This window comes from Pelodiscus sinensis, chromosome 15 (assembly GCF_049634645.1).
Source record: "Pelodiscus sinensis isolate JC-2024 chromosome 15, ASM4963464v1, whole genome shotgun sequence".
NCBI lineage: Eukaryota > Metazoa > Chordata > Testudines > Trionychidae > Pelodiscus > Pelodiscus sinensis.
In genome coordinates this window covers 23049407-23056540 of record NC_134725.1, presented here as the reverse complement: position 1 = coordinate 23056540, position 7134 = coordinate 23049407, and positions in this window count along the sequence as shown.

Here is a 7134-nt window from a genome sequence, read left to right as displayed (position 1 = left end):
AGTTCTAATTAACTAATTCGAACTAAGTTAGTTCGAATTAGCGCTGTAGTGTAGACATACCCCCTGTTACGCTATGTCTAAACTACATCCCTCTGTCAAAAGAGGGATGTAAATTAGATAAATCAAAAGTACAAATGAAGCAGGGTATAGTGAGGTCTATTTGAAACCATGGGAAGGTTCTAAAAGCCCCTCCCCAGCCTTATGGGAGGGACAACTGGACCCATGTCCAACTGATTACAGGGGACAAATAATGACAAAAATACCAAGGAGTGCAGGTCACAGGTTCAAAATAAGAGAACCAAATGGGGACACCATGCAGAGAACTCCGGACAATGCCCACTGCTCCTCAAAGCTATTGATGGAGCCAGTTGTCGCCGCCCAGAGGAACTCTGCCCAGATACGTGACACAAGGGAGGAACGGAAGTAGGCCCCACAGTAGCAGAGAACCCCCTCGTCCAGCATCCTACTCCTCGTGTTGTAGATGGTGGCTTTTGCTAAGGCTAGGAGTAGGTTGACGAGGAGGTCTCGCGACTTTGTGGGGCCACGGATAGGGTGTGCATAAATGAAAAGGCGATGGGAAAAGTGCAGCCAGAACCTCAATAAGGGTATGTATACACTACCCCCCTAGTTCCCCCAGCCAGCTAGGTCGGACCCCGTGTCGCACGGCTACACGCAGCACGGACTAGCTAGTTCGGATTAGGCTTCCTAAGCCGAACTAGCTGTACACCTCATTCCACGAGGCATACAGCTAGTTCGGATAGGAAGCCTAATCCGAACTAGCTAGTCCGTGCCACGTGTAGCCGCATGGCACACGGTCCGACCTAGCCGGCATTTAAAAATGGTGCCGGCCGGCTTTATGCAAATGAAGCCCGGGAAATTCAAGTCCCAGGCTTCATTTGCAACTCCGTATGACTACATTACCCCCCCCCCAGTTCGAACTAGCGGGGTAGTGTAGACATACCCTAAGTGTTCTGAGGAGCTGGAATAGGGGCTGGAACCTGGCACATTCGAGGTATGCATGCAGCAGGTTTTCCCTCACACCGCAAAAGGGACAGACTTCCGGGATGGGGGTGAACCGCACCAGGTACACGCCCATGCTCACAGCCCCATGAAGGAGCTGCCAACTAATGTCCCCGATGGGCTGTGGAACTAAGGTGGAATACACACTACCCCATCAGGGTCCCCCATCCTCAACGGATCTTAGATAGTCCTGCCACTTGTAATCGGGGTGAGACACGAGGGTGAGGAAATGCAGAGAGTGAAGCACAAGCGTGTACAGCTGTTCCCTAGGTGCGGTCCAAAAGCAGACCAGCTGCAGATTTTGCAGCCTGCTGGGAGTCCAGGGGTGGGAAGGCCGAGGGGGCCCGCGGAACAGGGGCCCAATAAAAAGGGATGGAGGCTTTGCAGGAAGGGAGGGGCAGGGTGACTCCGCCACCTGCACACACAAGGCTGGATTGTGGAGCAGGGGCTCCGCGAGGAGGTCTGCTCCCTCGGTGGTCAAAACGGACCTGGTTGCCGAAAAGAGCTTCCAGGTCTGGAGGAGGTCCTGGTAGAATTCCGGCAGCTCTGAGAGGTCTCGCGGAAGACCCCTCGGGTGATAAAAAAGAGCTGACGGTCGTATCGGAGCCCTTGAAGGCGGCGGAGGAAGGCGCACCCCAAAATGCTCCATGCCGGACTACCTGCACTAAAGAGGAGTCTCTGCAGGGCCTGGAGGCGGAAGGCCCGGACCTGGCTGCACACGCAGAGCAGGCCGTGGCCCCCCCTCCTCCAGGGGGAGAGACAGGACCCCTGCAGAGACCCAGTGCAGTCCTGGCCAAAGGAACTCCAGGGCTGTCCTCTGGAGCTTGGCCAGGACCTCCGGGGCCAGGCGCAGGGTGTTGAGCCGGTGCCAGAGCATGGACAGGACCAGCTGATTTAGCACCAGTGCCCTCCCGCAAAGGGAGAGACACCGGAGCAGTCCTGCCCATCTCCGCAGCTACTCAGCCACCCTGGCCTCCAAACCCTGCCAGTTCTCCGGCGGAGAGGGATGCATGGCAGATAGACGCCCAGATAGAGCAGCGGACCTGCGCTCCACCTGATGGCCTGAAGTGCGGCTGGGAGGGAGCCGGCCCGCCACCTGTCCCCGACCACCAGAGCTCTTGACCCAGTTGACCCGGGCAGAGGAGGCTGCCGAGTAGACGGCTTGGCAGGCCTCCACCCGCACCAGGTCACCCGGGTCCTGGACCACAAGGAGCACGTCATCGGCGTACGCCGACAGGACCAGCCACAGCTCCGGCTCCCGAAGCACCAACCCCAACCTCCTACGGAGGAGACAGAGGAAGGACTTGATCACCAGAGTGTACAGCTGGCCCAACAGCGGACACCCCTGACGTACTCCCCGCCCGAAGCTGACCGGCTCAGTCAGGGTCCAGTTGAGCCTGACCAAGCATTCCACGAGGGCGTACAGTAGCCGGAGAAAGCCCACAAAATGGGGCCCGAAGCCAAAGGCCTGCAGGGTGCACAGGAGAGACCAGTGATCCATCTTGTCAAACGCCCTCCTGTCCCTGGACCAGGAGAAGGCGAACGACAAGCTGTCCCTACACCCGAACTCTAAGAGATCCTGGACCAAATACAGGTTATCAAAAATACTGTGGCCCGGGATGGTGTGGGTCTGGTCGGGATGCATCACGTCCGCCAGCATGGACCGCAGTCGTAGCGAGATGGCTTTTGCTATGACCTTGTAGTCCGTGCTGAGGAGCGAGACGGGACGCCAGTTCCGTAGGTCGCGGAGGTCCCCCTTCTTCGGCAATAAGGCGAGCACCCAGAACACGCGGTAGAACTCCACGGTCAGCCCGTCCATGCCTGGGGTTTTATTGTTGGGCATGAGACGGAGAGTTTCCGAGAACTCGGCCAGAGTGAGAGGCAGCTCCTGCCGGTCTTGGTCACCCGCACTGACAGTCGGGAGCTTGGTCCAGAGCGCCTTGCAGGCGTTGGCTTCGGTCAGATCCGGGGAGAACAAACTGGCGTAGAAGGCCCTGGCCCTTCCACGCATCTCCACCGGATCCGTCAGGGAGGTGCCGTCCTCTGCCAGGAGGCAGGTGATGTGCTTTTTAGCTCCCCTCCTTTTCTCCAGGGCATAGAAGAAGCAGGAGCCGCGATCCATCTCCCGAAGGAGCTGGATGCGAGATCGAACAAAGGCGCCCCGGGCCCTGTGATCTTTCAGGGCCCGGAACTCCTCCCGCTTCTCCCGGTATGCCTCGCGGAGGGGTGGATCCTCAGGAGCGGATGCCAGGCGCCTCTCAAGCTTCAAGACCTCCCGTTCCAACTGCTCTATTGCTGCATCCCTCCGTTGGCTGGCGCCCCGGGAGTAGTCGTGGCAGAGGAGCCGGGCACGCACCTTCCCCACGTCCCACCATCGCCGCGCCAAGGGAAAGGCGGGCCGCTGCCCCCGCCAGGCCTGCCAGAACTCCCGGAAGGACGCCATGAAGCCCACGTCCTCCAGCAAGCTATTATTAAAGTGCCAATAGGCCGGCCCCAGCCTCTCCGAAGTCAGAGAGGCTTTCACGGCCACCAGATGGTGGTCCGTGAACGGGGCCAGCTGGATGCTGGAGGAGTGGGCTCGCGTCAGATGGAACCGGGAGAGGTAGATGCGATCCAACCAGGAGTGGCTCGACCACTCGTTCCCCACCTGGACGTAAGTAAAGGTGGTACTTTCGTCCGGGTGGTGGTCTCGCCAGACATCCACCAGGGAGTGATGGTCCACGATCTCCCTGAGGACGTCTGCCGCGGCCTGGCAGTTCGCGAGTCCTACACGGTCCCTGTCATCGAGAGTGGTGTTGAAATCCCCGCCCAGGACCAGGCACTCGCAAAGATCCAGAGTGCCGAGGAAGGTGGCTGCCTGCCGGTAAAAGGTGACCTGGTCCGGGCCCGCGTTTGGGGCATAGACATTGACCAAGTTCAACATCTGCCCCTCCACGTGGGCCCGGATGTGCAGCAGGGGGCCTGGGACAACCTTGGCGATCCCCAGCACCTCGGGCCGTAGGGCTGGGGAGAACAGGGTGGCCACCCCGGCCGAGCGAACGCCGAGGTGGCTAAAATGCACCCCATCCCCCCACTCCAGCCGCCAGTCAACCTCGATTGCTGGAGCTGTGTGGGTCTCCTGCAGGAAAGCCACCGAGTACCCCCCTCCCGAAGGCGAGGAGAGTGTCGTGAAATTTACGGACCCGCCGGTAGGCCCCTATGTCCTGCCTCTTGGCCCCTCTCCCCTCCTGCAAGAGGGCCCTTGTGGCCCCCAAGATAGAATGGAAGTCTCCCCAGCGCTGAAGGGCAAGCGCCACCTTTCCCTTAGCCCCACGCGTATCCATGAAGAATTGGCAGAATTTCCTCCGTCTGGGCCCCCCGAAAGACCTCACGGGCCACAGAGGCGGGCAAATCGGGGTCTGAGCTCTGGCGCGGCACCAAGAGCGACAGCACCACACTGCCTGCCCCCAATCCTGGTGAGGGAACAAGGCAGCCCCTAGGGAACTAGGGACCGGGGACACAAATACCACCCCATGAGGGCCGCTTACTGTCAATGGAAACAAGATGGCCCCCGTGGGGTGGCAATAACGGCAGTTTGGGAGGACGGTGAAGGCAGGACAGGCAACACAGTAGAGGTGGAAGGAGGGGCGGGCTCACGGCTGGATGGTAGGGCGAGGGCGGGAAGAGGGGGGGCGGTGACAGTAAGAGAACTATCAGGGACAGGGGAGGACTCGGGACTCGATATGGGTTCGTAAAGGGTAGGGTCGGGGCCAAGGGCATGTGCAGGAGTGAGGGGGGGTTCGGGACAGGGAAGGGGACCAGAAATTGGGGCGTGGTCTAGGGGAGAATCCCCCAGATTTGTGCCACCAGGCTGCGGCTCCTCCCGAATGGGACCCAGGAGGGCAATGAGAGGGAGGGGGCCCGCGCCGACGTCAGGCGCAGATGGAAAGACAGAAGTTGTCACCATGGCGTCAGCCTTAATGGTGTTCTCTGCTGGGCCCTCAATGGGAAGGGAAGATGACCGCCCTGGCTCGTTCGCTGGAAAGGGGGCGCCCCCAAGCTCGAGACCCGGCCGCTCAGCACCCGAGGGCTCAGAGGCTTCGGCGCCCAAGTCGGCCGGGCCAATATATAACAGTAGGGGTGCCCCTAGTGTAAGGATGGAGCCACCTGGGACATGGGGTCAGGATTAGGGCTAGGATTAGGGACAGGAGGGGGCGGCACCACAGAGTCGCCGCCCAGACCAAGGCCCACTGGCAGAGGGTCGTCCTCCCCCTGGGTGAGCGGGGTCAGACCCAGGGCCTCGATCTCCTTGAATATGGAGCTCAATTCCATCCCCTCGACCCCGGAGCCTTCCCCGCCGGCCTCCAAGGACACAATTACCTTGGCGGTAGCTGCAGGGAATGCAGTTGATACCAGGGCCGGGGGAGCTCCACCGGAGGCCTCCTCATGGATTGGCTCCACGGGGGGATGGTGTCGTCCCCCCTCACTGCCACGGCTTCTTCGGCCAGCGCCTCCTGCTGATGCTCGCCGGGGGCAATCTCGACAGCGCTGGCCCCCCTCGGAATCTTATGGAGGGGGGCCTTCCCACCTTCCTCATCGGAGGGGGAAGATTGAGCCTGTGAACGGTGGGCTCTGCACTTTCCCTCGACGAGCGTCCAGCCCTCCGAGGTGGAGGTGGAAGGCTGGTCAGCAAGGGCAAGGCCAGGGGGCACAGCTGGTTTTTGGGGTGGGTGTTGAGGCACAGGAGGGAGAGAGGAGGGTAAGGAAACCTCCACCTGGGGGGAGCCCTCTTCCTCGTCCGGCAGCGACCACGCCACCCTCTCCTCCTCGGACCCCGCAGAGACAGATAGAATGGAGGCAGGGCCCACCTGCTCACTCAGGCACACCAGAGGGGGCACCTCCAGCTCCCGAGCCAAGCCGTCGGTTGGAGGAGGGGCAGCCACGGATGCCAGACTACCAGGGGGGCCAGCGGTGGTAGGGCCAGCGCCCTCCTGGGCCCCGGGGGATCCAGACACCTCCCCCAACCGGGCCAAGGGGCAGTCCCTCCGAACGTGCCCAATCGCCTGGCAGAGGAAGCACCGGGCCTCACCCGTTGAATAGTAAACCCAGTAGAGGGCCCCCTGGTAGGACCCCTCTAGCGCCACCCCGCCACGCACCGCCAGCGGCATTTGCAGTTCCACCTGCCGGCGGAACGATAAAAGGTGACGGAGGGCGGGGTCCTTACAGCCCAATGGGAGAGGGCTGATGATGGAAATAGGCTTCCCCAGGGTGGAGAGGGAAGGCAACAGGGTAGCATTGGGGAGGAAGAGCGGGACAGAGGTGAGAACCACCCGTACATTCAGGTCCTCCAACAGTTCAAGGGGCACGTGCACGCCCCCCACCTCCAGGCCCCTCTCCACCGCCTCCTGGGCGGCGGCCTCTGAGGCAAGGAAGAACACCGCCTGGCCATACATCTTGGAGGCCGCCACCACAGCCGAGGCCCCCAACCCCTTCGCCAACACCCCCACATAAGTTTCCACGGGGGGCGAGGTGGCGACCAGGAGGCAGTGGACGCCGTGCCTCCTGGTCATGGTGGGAAAGGGGCCCCAGCCACCAGGAATGGAGCTGGAGGTGGCAGTCGGGGCAGATGACACGGCAGGTGGGGGGGCTGCAGCGGCCACCTGGGCGTACACTCTGGGGGCTGTGGTTAAATCACCCCCAGAGCTGGTGGGGGGAACAGCAGGGGAAGAAGGGGCTGCAGCAGATGATGGGGCTACAGGGGGCAGGGTGACCTCGGCCGTGGGAGGTTTAGCCTCCAGGGCCGGGCCTTTGCCCTTTCTTCCCCCAGCCCTTTTTCCCGGCCAAGGTGGAGGCTGCTCTCAAATGTGAGGGAGCATCGGCTGTGGCAGCAGCGGAGCTTGGGCCTGGGGTCAGGAGGTCAGCCGCGGCATTCTTTGGTCCCGGTGGGACCGTAGGATCAACAGGGGCAGGGGTTTCCTCCATCATGTGAGGAAGGAGACACAAATGACAGGAAGGGGGAGCAAGGGTTAACTGCTCCTCTGCACCAAACAACAGGCAGGGAGTCCGTGAGCGAGAGGGCGGGAGAGAGGGAAGGCACTGGTTTCAGGGAGGAGTGACTGGGGGAGTGCTCTGAGC